At 35.7% G+C, this 16,117-nt stretch overlaps 1 long non-coding RNA gene across 1 annotated transcript in view; it reads right to left on the bottom strand.

The window, feature by feature from the left end:
• Positions 1-13,192, bottom strand: part of LOC112654070 (uncharacterized) — a 42,227-nt gene extending 29,035 nt beyond the window's left edge. Inside the window, exon 1 of the long non-coding RNA XR_003132705.2 lies at positions 13,056-13,192. This is a non-coding gene — a long non-coding RNA (uncharacterized LOC112654070). The remainder of the gene's footprint in view (positions 1-13,055) is intronic.
• Between the last annotated feature and the right edge of the window lie 2,925 nt (positions 13,193-16,117).

Below are 16,117 nucleotides of genomic sequence, written 5' to 3'. Positions count from 1 at the left end.
TGGAATCCTCTTCTAGACAGAAGCATTGACCTGATGGTAGGTAATTCTACAAGCCTTAGTAGAACTTGGACCAATAAAAAGCTGAGAAGGCCACCTCTTCTTCCTCTAGAGAACCACGTAGTCTTACTGAAATGGGGAGCCATACACGTTGGTACTGGCATATTCTACCCGTGTGACGTGGTTTATTACCTATGCAGGTCTGCTCAGATCACCTGATGTAATCGCCATTTATCACTCAATATATTCTTAAAAACTCCATAGCTCATTCTAGCCTTACTTATTTAAAAATATCCATGCCTATATTGAAACCTGAGGGTTGCTGATTCAAGGGTCAGTATACTCTGTCAGTTAGATGTTACTCATTTTATGGGAAAGACCAGAGTTGTTCAGCATCATAGCCACATTTGTTGCCCCTAAGTGGAGCTTCTGGGCTTTGTACTGATGAAGATTTTCATAAATGTTTTCTCATGATGGTAGATTCTTTGCAAATAAATTGACTTCCAGATTGAGTTGAGCAAAAAAAAAAAAAAAAAAGAAAGAAATGTTCAACTTTTTCACAAAGGTATATTTTATCAAATTGCTGTAACTCAGTTAGCTTAAGAAAAAATTCTCTTAAATCTAGAAAAATAAATTATTTAAAAAATCAGCAATCTTTGATACAAAAATTTTATAAAAATTATAACCATCTTTCTCAGTTTATTTAGTCCCATGTTATTACTTCTTGTTTTGCTTGAATTCAGTTTTACCATTAGTTCTGGAGACTCTTACCCAGTTCATTTTTCTGATCTTAAGGTTATCAGAAACCTGTATTTTTCAAGTCTTCTCCATAAATCTCTCTGAAGATGAAAGACATTTGTAAGAGGTTTTGGTAGAGGCATCTGAGTAAAAGTGTAACTGTATATGATAAAAGACTTTAAAACTGACATAAAGATCTGATTAGAGTTTATTATTATGGTATTAACAAGGAAATTTAGTTGTTTTAATGATATACAACACTTTAAGATAATAACATATTAGAACATCAGATTTCTAGAACTTTTATACAATTTCAGAATACTTAATTTAAGTTTTTATTAAGTTTTCAATTTTAATTCCAGTATTGTTTACATACAGTGTTATATCAATTTCAGGTGTACGATATAGTGATTCAACAATTCTACATATCTTTACTCAGTGCTCATCATGATAAGTGTACCATTAATTCCCTACACCTATTTCACCTATTCCCCCACTATCAATTTTCTCTCTAATATGCTTTGTTTGTAACAAGTATCTTCAGTTAAAGTTATTATTTTTTTAAATAAGAACATTTTTACCTGAAGCATGCTTCAAAATACATGTTTTCTAAAAGATATATATGTTAAACATTCCATCCAAGAAAAATAGAATACATATTTTCTTCAAGTACACACTGAGAATCCCCCAGTTAAATCGTATAAAAAGAGGCATTACGGGATCCCTGAATGGCTCAGCGGGTTTAGCACCTGCCTTTGGCCTGGGGTGTGAACCTGGAGTCCCAGGATCCAGTCTCACATCAGGCTTCCTGCACGGAGCCTGCTTCTCCCTCTGCCTGTGTCCCTACCTCTCACGCTCTCTCTGTGTCTCTCATGAATAAATAAATAAAATCTTTTTTAAAAAAAGACATATTACAAAATTACAAATTTAAGAAGAATTAAATCATACCAAGTATATTTTTCAGCCACAATGGTATAAAACTAAAGATCAACAATAAAGCAAAGCTGGAAAATCTACAATGTAAGTATTAAATATTTAATACGTAAATATTCAACAACACACTACTGCACAAGCCATGGGCCAAATAAATCAAACAGCAAATCAAAATAAAATATGTCTTAAAACAAAAGAAAAAACCCTACAACATTCCACAACTTATGAGATACAGCAAAAGCAGATGTCAGAGTCAAATTTATGCTATAAATGCTTGTATTAAGAAAAAAAGTTCAAATAAACAATTTTACACCACAAGGAACTAAAAATATAAAAAACTTAGCTGAATTTAGTAGAGGAAGGAAAGAACAAAGAAAAATCAAAGACCAGAATAAACAATAACAACATTGAAAACAATGATCAGTTTTAAAAAATGCAAAAAAACCACAATATTGACAGTCCTTTAACTACATTAAGAAAAGAAAGAAGACCCAGAAACCAAAATGAGAAATGGAAGGGAAAACAGTACAACAGATAACCAAAGAAATAGTGTAAAAACAGGTTATTATAAACAATTATATACTAGCAAATCAAATAACTTGGGAGAAAAACAGATTAATTCCTAAAAATGCACAAGTTACCACAATTGAATCATGAATCTTGAATCCAAGAAATAGGAAGCTGTATTAGACCAATAACAAGAATGAAAGTTGAATTAGGAATCAAAAAATCTCCCATCACAGAAAAGCCCAGGACCACATGGTTTCATTGGTGAATTCTACCAAACATTAAAAAAAAATAATGACAAGCTTAATCAAAATCTTACAAATAATGGAATAGAGGGAACACATTTAAAATCATCCCATCAGGCCAGTACTATCCTGATATCAAAGCAGTATAAAAACAATATAGGAACAAAAAAGTCTAGTTTGTCCAATAGAAATATTGCTACTCTGACTTTCTTTTAGCATCCATCTGCATGATAAATGTTTCTCCACCTCCTTACTTTCAATCTGCAGGTGTCTTTAGGTCTAAGTGAGTCTAAAGACCTAAATGAGTCTTGGGGCAACTGGATGGCTCATTTGGGTAGGTGTCTGACTCTTGATTTCAGCTCAGGTCATGATATCAGAGTTGTGAGATCAAGCCCTGTGTCAGGCTCCATGCTGGCTGGCATAGGGCCTGCTTAAGAGTCTGTCTGCCCTTCTAAAAAATTTTTAAAATTTAAATATTTTTAAAAATAAAATGAGTCTTTTGTAGGCAGCACATAGATGGGTCTTGTTTGTTTTGTTTTTTATCCATTTTATCCATTTGTTCAGTTATATCTATTTCATTACATGCTTTGTCATTGTTTTTGGAGATTTTCTCTGATCCTTTCTTGTCTTTGTCAATTTTGGTCTCTCTTTTGCACTCCAAGTGTCCCCTTTAATATTTCTTGCAAATATTTTAGTTTAGTTTTAGTTTTCACAGACTCTTTTTGTTTTTGTTTATCTGTAACTCTTTATCTCTCCTTTTTTTCTGAATGATAGCCTTGCTAGATAGAGTATACTTGGCTGCAGATTTTTCCCAGTCAGCACTTTGAATAAATATTTCATGTCATTCCTTTCTGTTTTGCCAAGTTTCTGTTGAGAAATCTCTAGCTAGCCTTATGGATTTTCCCTTAAAAGTTAAAGACTTCTTTTGTTTTGTTACTTTTAGGATTTTTCCTTTATCACTATATTTTGCAAATTTAATTACAATATGCCTTGGTGTTGGCCTGCTTTGCTTGATTTTCATGGACGTTCCCTGTGCCTCCTGGATTTAGATGTCTATTTCCATCCCCAAATTAGGGAAGTTTTCTGCTATTATTTCTTGAAATAAATTTCGTGTATACTTTTTTCTTTCTTCTTCCAGGATTCCTATAATATGAATGTTATTATGTTTGATGTAGTCACTGAGTTCCCTAAGTCTGTTTCATGAGTCACATGATTCTTCTTTCTCTCTTTTTTTCAGCTTCATTGTTTTCCATTATTTTGTCTTCTAGGTCACTAATTCATTCCTCTGCTTCCTCCAGCCTGTTATTCATTGCAATAAGCCTGTTTCTAATCTCCTATATTTCACTCTTCATCTCTGATTGATTCTTTTTTAACTTTTTCATCTCTATGGTAAGGGTCTCATGTCTTCCATTTTTTTCTCAAGCTCAGTGAGTATCCTTAGGTTTGTTGCTTTATATTCTCCATCAGGTATGTTACTTATAACTATTTTGCTTAGATCTATGGCCATGGTATTATCTTGTTCTTTCATTTTGAATAAATTTCTCCATTTCAGCATTTTGTCTAAGTCTCTGCCTTCTTCTCTGTGTTAGGAAAGTCTGTTATGTCTCCTGCTGGTGAAAGTAATGGCCTTATGAAGAAGAGGTTGAGTAGTGCCCAGAGCCTGAAACTTTAGGGAGTGTCTCCAGTGTATGCTGTATGCACTCTGCTGTTGTGTTTTGGCTGCTCTGTCCTTCAGACCATTTGTCTGGAGCAGCTCTCCTTGCTTGCTGTGGCCAGTGTTTGGTCCCTGGCCTGAATGTGGCAAGTTATAACTAGATGTGCTCTGGTCTGCTTGGGAAATGAAACCTATTACCAACTACAGAACTGAGGTCCTGAAGAACTCTCTGGTTCAGGAGATGTGGTGCAGACAGGGTTTTGTGCTGGTCTTCTTGGGGAGGGGCCTGCCATGCAGGAACTATGTAGTAAGCTTAATTGAGAAGGGCAGTCCTGCCAGAGTGCCAAGGAGGGGGCTTGGCATAAGCAAGTTGGGCAGATAGTGTCTGCACTGACCTGCTTCCTTTAGGTGACTCTGTGTTTATGCTAAGGGGCAGGGGAGGGAATTGGTGCCAACCAGCTCCCTTATTCTCCAAGAGATGTCTCCCTGAATGCTGCCTCTCAGGGAAGTGCTCCTAGAATAGCAAATAATCTCCCTGTGTGTGCCCCAGGCATTTTTAGATCACTCTTTCCATGCTATTTGTCCCCAGATAGAACACTATTTTAATAACATATATATATATACCCAAATATAACTTAAGAGAGTTTAGAATCGCTTATTTAACAATGCTTTCCATGTAATTTAACATAACAAATAAGCCTAATTAAATTTCTCACAACAATTTTGAAGTATTCCAGGAGCTTCCTAGAAATACCTCAGTTAGGTTTTAGTCAAAAGATTTCATTTTGAAATCTGATTTGGGAAAATATGTAAAAAAACTATTAGAAAGTTTGAACATTTGATTAAATTTGATCCCAGATCATTATGAAACAATAACTATTTAACCAGAGTGACAGATTTTAAAAGCAAATATAGAAGGTTATGTAGTTGTGAACAAAGCTTAGCTCTTTAAATATTAAGAAGACTCAGTTTTCTTGAATAACCAAAGATTGATAAAGACAAAACATGGAATTTTTGTTTTCTACACAGGTTACATTAAATGTAAAGAAAAACCTTGTTTATAGTTTTTTATTGAGAGCAGACCAAGAACCTTAGAAACTTTTGTTTTTTAACAGAGAGAAAAACCAAATTCTAATTTTGTGCCAGTATGCTTTTGATATTAAAACTCATTTTAAATAAATTTATTCTAATCTTAGCCACAACCAAACACACATAAAATTCCTTAGTTCTTTTTTTTAATGAACCTTTTGCAACTTTTTTTTTTTATATTCAGATTTTATCCCTAGTTCTCCCTCTTTGAATAACCAATCTCCCTTTAGGACAATTTTTTTCCTTAACAAAAGTGTATTTCTATTTCTAATATGTTTCTTATCAAAACCACATATCTTACTTTCCTTGTATGCAGAGTTGTGTCCCTTATAATTTCTAGTAGCCTTAATTACATTTATTAGAATTATTAATTAATTCTTAATTTTCTTGTGTAAAAACTAAATAGTAAGCAGTTGTGATCTGTCTGTTACAACAGAATTTTTTAGATTGGCAAATTTATGAGTATATTTCATAAATTTAATAATTTTTTTTATTTTATATTATTTCTTATTACTCTTTTGGAAGCTAGATGAAGTTAATTCTATATAATATCTTATTTTTAATTTAACATTCATATCAAATAATTTTCCATGCTGCCAACTTCACAATGACTAATTTAACAATGCAAAATAATTAAAGGTATATTCCATGTTTATTTATATTTGTATTCCTTTTTTAATTTATAAATGACACTATAATACCTATAGAAGCTTTGATATTTTGAGACTTTTTAATAAGCAGAGTATCATACTATTATTTTATTTTGTTTTAATAAGATTTTTAGTGAGATTCAATTTGACATATATTTATAAAGAAGAGCTGTGACTTCCCTATTATTACCAAAGTGTAGATTTGAGCAAGGTACTGAACCTCCCTTAGTTTCAGTCTCTTTACCAATTACATGGAAACACGTTTTTACTTCACGTGGATTTTGTGAAGCTTAGACTCTGTGCAGACCCCAACATCTAGAGGCTAATTCATCTCCTTCTCAACTTTCTCTTCTCCACTTAGAGTGTGTTCTTTTTGAAAATTGGCTGATCATAGAGAAATGCTTTACTTACTTTATTACTATTTATTTACTTTATTATTTTGCTTATTATAATTATATTAATCATGTCACAGCTGCAGTAATTGTTTTTCAATGTTAAGCTTTTTGTTTATGTTAAATGTAGACTGAAATACATATTTTTTAAGGAGGCATTCATTTGAAAGGTTTGATAAAAATTTGCTTTACCTTTCTTCTTAATTTTTGCAGGCTTAAAAATATAATTCTTCAATCATTAAAAAATATAAATTTATAATTTCAAGGTAAGAATTTAAGTGGTTCTGAATGGGTTGTTTTTTTGTTTTTGCTTTTTGGGGTTTTTTTGCCACTTGGTTAACAAATATTTCAGAGAAGTTACTAAGTAAGGATTCTCTTCTCCATTAATTTATGACTCTCTAAGTGATTCTAGTTTTGCTGTTGTTGTTATTCCATCTCTTTCATCGTCCACCAATACCAACCGTGGCACTGTAAAAAGACTAACCTTGCCTAACCAATACTGAGAACATTTTTTAGTGGTTTCTGTAATGGGTTTTATACACTATTGATTCATTTTGTATGTATCAGTGAAGGATAAACACATAACAATAGACATAACAATGGCAAACTGACAGGAATTTTGGAAGAACATTCCTCAGGGATTACATGAAAGTTTTACATTACCAATGCCCCTAAGACTGGCTCAGAGCTGGTCTTCCATAATAATAAGCTGATATTTGTTGAGGGCTTACTATGAATGGGCCAAATATTACTCTAAATGCTGCACATGTATTATCATTTTTCCCTTAATGTAATCTTTAAATTATCTCCTAATGACCTATGAATTTGCTCAAAGAGCCAAAGGACACTATGGACAAAGAACCAAAGGAAACCAGGAGAACAATGTCTCAAAAAATAGACAATGTGAATAAAGAAAAAATATAAAAAAGAATCAAGTAGAAATTCTGGAGCTGAAAAGTATAATAACTAAAATGTCCTATGAGTAAATTGATGCACAGAGAGCCAAGTTTACATATCTGGTAGGACATAGAGCCAGAATTTGAACCTGCATAAGGTTCATGGTCTATCTGTCCTGTCAACCTGACTGTACATAAGAGCCCACTGGTTACATCACCTGCTGGGAAAATTGGACATCCACATGCAGAAGAATGAAACTAGACCACTCTCTTTCACCATACACAAAGATAAACTCAAAATGGATGAAAGATCTAAATGTGAGACAAGATTCCATCAAAATCCTAGAGGAGAACACAGGCAACACCCTTTTTGAACTCGGCCACAGTAACTTCTTGCAAGATACATCCACGAAGGCAAAAGAAACAAAAGCAAAAATGAACTATTGGGACTTCATCAAGATAAGAAGCTTTTGCACAGCAAAGGATACAGTCAACAAAACTAAAAGACAACCTACAGAATGGGAGAAGATATTTGCAAATGACATATCAGATAAAGGGCTAGTTTCCAAGATCTATAAAGAACTTATTAAACTCAACACCAAAGAAACAAACAATCCAATCATGAAATGGGCAAAAGACATGAACAGAAATCTCACAGAGGAAGACATAGACATGGCCAACATGCATATGAGAAAATGCTCTGCATCACTTGCCATCCGGGAAATACAAATCAAAACCACAATGAGATACCACCTCACACCGGTGAGAATGGGGCAAATTAACAAGGCAGGAAACAACAAATGTTGGAGGGGATGAGGAGAAAAGGGAACCCTCTTACACTGTTGGTGGGAATGTGAACTGGTGCAGCCACTCTAGAAAATTGTGTGGAGGTTCCTCAAAGAGTTAAAAATAGACCTGCCCTACGACCCAGTAATTGCACTATTGGGGATTTACCCCAAAGATACAGATGCAGTGAAACGCCGGGACACCTGCACCCCGATGTTTCTAGCAGCAATGGCCACGATAGCCAAACTGTGGAAGGAGCCTCGGTGTCCAACGAAAGATGAATGGATAAAGAAGATGTGGTTTATGTATACAATGGAATATTACTCAGCTATTAGAAATGACAAATACCCACCATTTGCTTCAACGTGGATGGAACTGGAGGGTATTATGCTGAGTGAAGTAAGTCAGTCGGAGAAGGACAAACATTATATGTTCTCATTCATTTGGGGAATATAAATAATAGTGAAAGGGAATATAAGGGAAGGGAGAAGAAATGTGTGGGAAATATCAGAAAGGGAGACAGAACGTAAAGACTGCTAACTCTGGGAAACGAACTAGGGGTGGTAGAAGGGGAGGAGGGCGGGGGGTGGGAGTGAATGGGTGACGGGCACTGGGTGTTATTCTGTATGTTAGTAAATTGAACACCAATAAAAAATTAAAAAAAAAAAGAAGAAAGACCCATTAGTTACAATGTTACCATCCAGAGTTTAGCACTGTTAAAAGTCTTATCAATTTTTTCAGTAATATTTATATACATGCAGTATTTTCAAAATTTGCTTTATATAAAAGTTGATATCCTTATTTTCTCATTTAAGTTTACATCATTTGGTTTTTCTTTTATGCATTTTCCTAATTGAGGTTGACAAAATTTATAAAGCGGCTTGTATATGCTTTATATGTATATCTTGCTCCATAGTTCTATTTTTTGAATGATAAATTTGTTGAATTGGAATATGTTTAGGTGAATGAATCTAAGTTTTCAGTGCACAGGCACACAATGTCTAGTGGCTTTTCAGAATATTCTTAAAATAACCAAAAGTAGTGTCTTGAGAGATTTGCTGCCCTATATTTTGCTAATATTGAGTTGTAAAATCTTTTAGAAATATCATGACATTTTAGGGAAATTGATATCTTTTTCTTATACTAAATATCATGTTTCTATTTGTAATCTGCTTAAATCTTTTTCCATATCTTAAATAACTATTAGAATTATTCATGTGGATGACACTCTAAAGGAGTCTTCTTAGTGTAAACTTCTACTTTTGGGATAAATTTAATAATTTAAATAATAAATTTATCTTTGGTTTCTTTATAAAAAGACCAAAATAGATAAACATATACTCAGCACTGAGTTTTAATAACTTTATCTTTTTTAGAAAATGAGTTAGGTATTTAATGAATTCAACCCAATTTATCATTTAATTTAGCAAAACTTTAAGGTTTCAGGTTATCAGAAAGATTTGGAGAAACTATTTTAAAAGTAAACTTTCAATCTTATTTATATCTATTTTATTTGTTCTTAACAATTTTGCTTAGATTACCTGTAAAAACTTCAATAGACATCATCAAAGTCATCCTTTCAAGCTATTATTATTATTTTAAATTATTTGTTACAGAGATAACATCAATTTATTTGACTTTAAATAAATACAGGCAGAATAAAAGTTTTAATTTTAATGCTAATATCTTTAATGACATGTCAATTTTAGTTAATACCAACAATCTTAAATTAGTTTTTTTAAAAAAGATTTATTTATTTGAACTGGAGGGTTTTATGCTGAGTGAAATAAGTCAATCAGAGAAAGACAAACATCATATGGTCTCATTAATTTGGGGAATATAAAAAATAGTGAAAGGGAATAAAGGGGAAAGGAGAGAAAATGAGTGAAAATATCAGTGAGGGTGACAGAACATGAGAGACTCCTAACTCTGGGAAATGAACAAGGGGTAGTGGAAAGGGAGGTGGGCAGGGGGTTGGGGTGACTGGGTGATGGGCACTGAGGGGGGCACTTGACAGGATGAGCACTGGGTGATATGCTATATGCTGGCAAATTGAACTCCAATAAAAAAAATTTAAATATTTATTTGAGAGAGAGAAAACATGAGCTGGGGGTGAGAAGAAGGGTGAGGTAAGGAGAGAGGGAGAGAGAATCTCAAGCAGACTCCACACTCAACATGAAGCCTGACATGGGACTTGATCTCAGGACCCTGAGATCATGACCTGAGCCAAAATCAACAGTCAGTTGCTTAACTAACTCTACCACCAAGGCACCCTTAAATTAGATTAATACCAAATATTTTTCTAGATCACATGAACTTGAAAAACATTTGGATTTGTTTCTATCTTTCTGAGAGTTTTAGTTGCCCAATCCTTAAAAGTACTTGTCTTCAACTAAATAGAGCTTTTTTTACAAATTATTTTTAGCAATATCATATGGAGGTAAATATCTCACATTTACCAACATACCTGGACACAGAAATACACAAACAAGGGGCAACTATTACTTATAGCTTTTATTTTACTAATATTTGTAGAGAGAACATTATAGGCTCAATTTTCAAATACCTACTTCTTTTTTTTTTTTTACTTTTTTTTTGTTACTTCCTCTTTTTTTTTTTTAATGAAAATCTTTTCCCTAAAGTTTGCTTTCAAAGAATGCCTCTTAGGTCCTTGAAAAGATGGAAGTAGAAGGTTTACAGAGAAAGTATCCAAGTTTTCTCTAAGGTGAAATTTGGAACATATCTGCCTGTTATCAGAGCTGCTAGAGTTTGGGTAGAAAAGCCCTTTCAGTAGTGGTATTTTTTAAAAAGGCTTCTTTCCCCTCCTCCCTTTTTTTCTTTAGTCTCAGGTGACTGTGTGCTATGTTTACACTTCAAAGACATGGTAAGATGTGTAACTTTAAAGGGACAGAGAAACAATGAAAGTTTTTTTCTAAGTATAGGACAATTTTGTTCCAGTATCTTGATTTTTATAATATCCACAAACATTTTGAGAGGTGAGGTTTATAAAGATGGGTGTGCTTTGACTTGTTTTTAGAGTTGCATCTCTGGTTTTATAGATACATATAAGACAAAGACAGTTGTTTTTAATTCCCCAAGGAACTGGATTACAGCCTAAATATCACGGGACTGTCCCACCTTTTTAACTAAATTTATCTCTTTATGTCAGGGAGATTTTTAACTAAAACGGGAATCAAAAGATTTATGCCTTTGTAAAGTCTGTATAAGATTTTAACAAAAGCCTTCTTTCTAGGTACACAGTTCAACCTTGGCTATTAGTCTGAATATTGGCCTTGCAGTTCATATGTAGGAGGTGCTAAGAGAAATTGTGGTCCTGGTTCCTCCATGCAGGGAGGCTTCTTCAGGAAGCAGTCTAAACTGTCTAATAACGGTAATATACTCTTGGGCTGGAAGAACTCCCCTTAGCAGCTGGTCAAGGTCTCTGTGAATGAGGTTATGAATAGCAATTAGTCTTTACAACTATTCTCTAAATTTGGTCAGATCTTTAGAAAGTGGAGGAAAGAGGGTCTTATAAATTAAAAGATCTGTTGCTGTTTAGGGGATATGAATTTTTTGTAGTGTTGGTGGGGTTTAGGATATATTGATGAAAGTTATTGCAAAGAAATGCCTGAAGTTGGCAGAGCCTGATTTTAGCAAATTGAGCCCTACCGCCTGTCCCAGGTGCTTTGATAAATTCAGTTTCTGGCTTTCAGCATTTACAAGAGTAGTCTGTATATTTTGAACCTAGAGATTAAGCTGGAGTGCTTTCTGCAAATACAGGGAAAGGGAAGTTAAAACAGGCAGATGGAACTGGATTTTAAGAAAGGAAATTTTCATGAGATATGGGCATATATTTGTCTTAAGTCTAATTTTGTTCTTTTATCCTGTCAAGGGAGTCTCTAAGGCTAGCTGTTATTCTAATAAGACAACTGAGAGTTCTTTATAAAGGACTTTTCTTCAAATATAGCCAATTTAAAGGATCTATTGTCTGGCCGTTTCTGAGTAGGACCTATTAATAGTAATTCAAACCAATAAGCTTTTTATTGTCATAACCAAAGATGCAAGAGGCATCTGGTGTAGATGATGTAGCCCCCATGATTCAAAAGTTCACCCCCAAAATTAGTTTAAGAAAGTGAAGACCTTTGTTGCACAGGTGGTAAGGATAGTGTAGTTAAAAATAGCATCTCCAATCTCCCATGAAATCATGAGATGCCTCCAGTTACAGACCTGCTCATCTGTGACACTGCATAGGTGCTACTGGAATGAGATTTTTCCAGCACTGACAAGCAATGAAGATTAAGACAACAAAGGCCTCTTATGGGCTAAGGCCTCTTAGGACTTAGTCCCCTGAGAGCTGACACGGCTGGACAGAGTGTGCTGTTTGTAACTGTGTGTTTTGGATCCCCAGTCTATTTGACTAACCACCAAGGTACACCCTGGTAAGTGCACCCTCCAAATGGCAGAAACCAGAGAGAATGTTCTCACTGATCACAAAGCTCTTAGGACACAGAACAAGATGAAAGGAAAAACCTTATGCAGTTGTTCTTGTATGCACTTTAACAGCTTAGGCTAACCCTTGGGTCTCTTGGAGCCATACTAATACCCAGGAGGGGTGTGCTGTGAGTTGGGGATTGTGTGTTGTTTTATAGTGTACCCTGTTGCACAGAAGTTTTCTCGAGGTTGACAGGTGGCCTAGTGTCAACCTAACCCATTCTGTGACCAACTTATCCTAACATGAAAGTCTTTGAGTTAAGTGGCAAGCACTCTAGTAGCTTTTAAATGCCTCATCTGGGCCCACCAGTTTTGTGGCTTTGGCTTCTAAGATGTCCCTTAGTAACAGCCTTTACCTCATGGGAACATAAACCCACAGTAAAATTTGTCTAAACAGACACTGGTCTGATGAGAACCATGAACTCACCAGTTTGTGAGGCTGTCTTGAATAGTAGGTTTATAGGGCCTGCACTTGAGTTCTGCCCTATGACAGGGCAGACAAATGACACAAAAGACACAGAAAAAGAAAAACAAAGGACATCTCTTGGAGGAAATGGATCAGAAACCAAAGAGTACTCTATCAACATTTTACCCAAGAGTCAGTAAGCCCTAGGAACTGGTCCCACAATATTTTCTCCTGCTCACCTAAATTGAGAAAGAGAAAGAAAGATTCTCACCACTCTTGCTCCATTGAATTTTGCAGGCAGAGATTCTGGGAGGCTGACAATCTTACTGGTTGTATGTCAGATATCTCAGGATCTCTTAGTTGCAGTATTGTTCAGGGCAAATGTGTCAAGTATCCTGCTGACTATGCCAACTGAAAGGAAGGAAAAATTCTTGTCTAGTCCAACTGGACTCGGAATTAAATTTACATGAGACAGAATAACAGGAGAAAAAAACTGAAGTTTTATTACATGAACACTGAGACCCAATAAGTGACAAGGCAGGCAATTTTTATAATTTTAGACAGACAATACATCTATGAGGAATTGACATGACAAGGAAAACAACTTTGGCAGCTTTTATTAGTAAGTCTAAACAGAATTTGGGCTGGGGTAGTAAATTAAGAAAAAGTAACAAAAGTTGTTTCTATAGCCTTTTTGGCTCCAAACTTCCCATCTCTGATGATAAGGCTGTCTCTTTATCTCCTACTACAGGGGTGGTCCCTTTCACATGGGAGATTTATTTCCTGCTTTCAGGCGGACAGGGAGGAGTCTGAGTTTCCTTGCATAGGCTGTCTCTTTTGTAACTTTTATTTAAAATAATCTACCAAAGTGGCACATTTTGGGGCATACTGCCCTTGGCCCTTACAGCACTTTGGTAGAAATGAAACAGATATTTTGACTCCTATTACATTCCTGTATCTGTTTATCAATTGGTTCAAAATTCAGAAGGACGGAGTATGAATAATCATCACTTGTGGACCACAATATAAGGCAGTAATGATCATAGCATTTTCAAGGTAGGTGAAAGTAAAGGAGACTAAAGAAAAAAATACTGGTTAACCAGAAGATCTGTGGCAGAAAGAAGTAAGTGATGAGTTGAGGTAAGAAGGAAGGGGGCAGATTGTTCTGGTTGCCATAATATGGATGGAATGTTTACATCCTAGCTGCTATAAGAAAGGTGTAAAATCAATTTTAACACAGCTAAATGCTAAACATTATTATAAAGATTCTTTCAAAGAATGGGAGAAGATAACTTTGTTCAAGAAGCATGTGAGAAGGGACACCTGGGTAGCTCAGGGGTTGAGCGTCTCCCTTTAGCTCAGGTCATGATCCCAGGGTCCGGGATCGAGTTCTGCATCAGGCTCCCTGCAGGAAGCCTGCTTCTGCCTCTGTCTATGTCTCTGCCTCTCTCTCTCTCTCTCTCTCTCTCATAAATAAATAAATCGTTTTTTAAAAAATGTTAAAAAGAAGCATGTGAGAAAATGCAGGACAAGGAGGGTAGGATAACCTTGGAAAGTTTTACAGAGGTGATACATTCCAAAAGTTGATGGTCCTGTGTGTTAGCAGCATGCCCTATATCTACCAGCAGCCCCTTGGGACGCAGCAAGAAATGAAGATGAAAAAGAAGACAGAAGAAAGTGCTAAAGGATTTTCATTAGGTGCTGGAGGCAAAAGGACCCTGGAGTTTGTTTCATTGTACAAATTCATATATACAGCACATTAGATGTATCATCTATGAGAATGTGTCCCCCAGGGCCAGGAGCAAACACACCATTTGAAATCTGACATGACCTTAGATGGCAAGAGTTCTTTAGAGAGGAAGAGAGGCTGCCTTGCTATTTGGTTCTCCATGTGGTAAGGATTTCCCCACCAAGTCTTTTCTTGGAGATACCTGCTTATTTTTTTTCTCAATGAGTGCCTGCTGCTGGTGCCAGGAGAAGCTCTGGAATGAATGCAGTATCCATGGAGAGGCTGCAGTGAAGATGTGCTTCTAGCTATGTAAGATGATGGCAGGGGTTGAGGGTGAGGAATTTGCTTTCCAACTTCAGAACTCACCACAATAGGCTTCTCCTTTCCCTTTCTAGTATTTTCCTAGTTTTCTCCATCTCAGCTTAATTAGTGTGCAAGATTGCTGAGTCCCTGATCACTAACAAAAACTTCTTTCTCTGGAATATTGGATCTGGAATTGATATTAAAACACTTCAGACTTGGTGGTTATCCTAAAGCATCTTTAAGGGGAAAATAAAGGGTGGAACAAGAAGACCCTTGAGCTCTGCTACATGTCACTTTTCCAGTAACCACCTTATTTAGCAAGGCACTCCCCAGATTACTCATCTTACTACCCACCTTAGTACTCATCATTTTCCAGTAGATTCTATAATTTATTTATGTTATTTACTGTTTGTCTCTCACTTGAATATAAATTACCAGAGGGCAGAGGTTTTCCTGTTGTGTTTGCAACTGTATCCTCGATGCCTAGAACACTGTCTGGCACATAGAAGAAATTCAATTAATATTTGTTGTATCTGTTTCATTTTGTATGGAAGTCCAGATAGAAAGTACAGCAAGCAGTGTGAACATGCCCCCCTATCTCCTCAGTCCTTACCCTCTCCAAGCATACTAGCTTGACTTCCAACTGCCAGCACTTTGCATCTCTTTGCTTAAGGGATTTCGTTGGCCATCAGAGTTTCTTCTGCTCTGCAGCACCTGCCAGGCCAGAAGAGCAGAGAATTAGCACTCTGTGAGGAGCCCAAAACTAATAGCTGATTGACAGAGTTGATGGATTAAAACCACAGCTTGCTCCCACTTCAGTAGGTATAAATCTGAGGTCCATGTTCTACACTGTATCCCAAAGTTCCTCAGTGCACTTAAGCTATGGTTGCCTGCAGTGTCACTTGCTTGAAACACATATCTTGTATTAGCTATCTTCCCTTCCCTGACTCACTTTCCATATCCTATGCTCCCATTAGTATTTCCTGAGATCACTTCCGAAACAAACTCAAATTCTTGTCTCAGAGGCTATTCTTAGGGGAACTCAAGCTGAGATAGAAAGTGTTCAATAAATGTTCAAATTAATTAATCATTATATTTGTGTACTACTTTTTATGCCTATTGGAGTAGGTAGCAAACTAATTAGCTGTGGGTCAATTTTGCCTGACGATGTAGGGTGGCAATGTTTGAATACTTCTACATGGCATGTATTTGGCATCCACCTGGTATAGGTATTCATATTGAGGCTTTTGGGGCTGGAGAGTGTGTTGTGAGAGGCAGCACATGGAATTGAGAAGCACAAT

The sequence above is a fragment of the Canis lupus genome, chromosome X (genome assembly GCF_003254725.2).
Source record: "Canis lupus dingo isolate Sandy chromosome X, ASM325472v2, whole genome shotgun sequence".
In the NCBI taxonomy this organism is placed as follows: domain Eukaryota; kingdom Metazoa; phylum Chordata; class Mammalia; order Carnivora; family Canidae; genus Canis; species Canis lupus.
The sequence above is the reverse complement of the archived record's forward strand: the minus strand, read 5'-3'. Positions and strand labels throughout refer to the sequence as shown.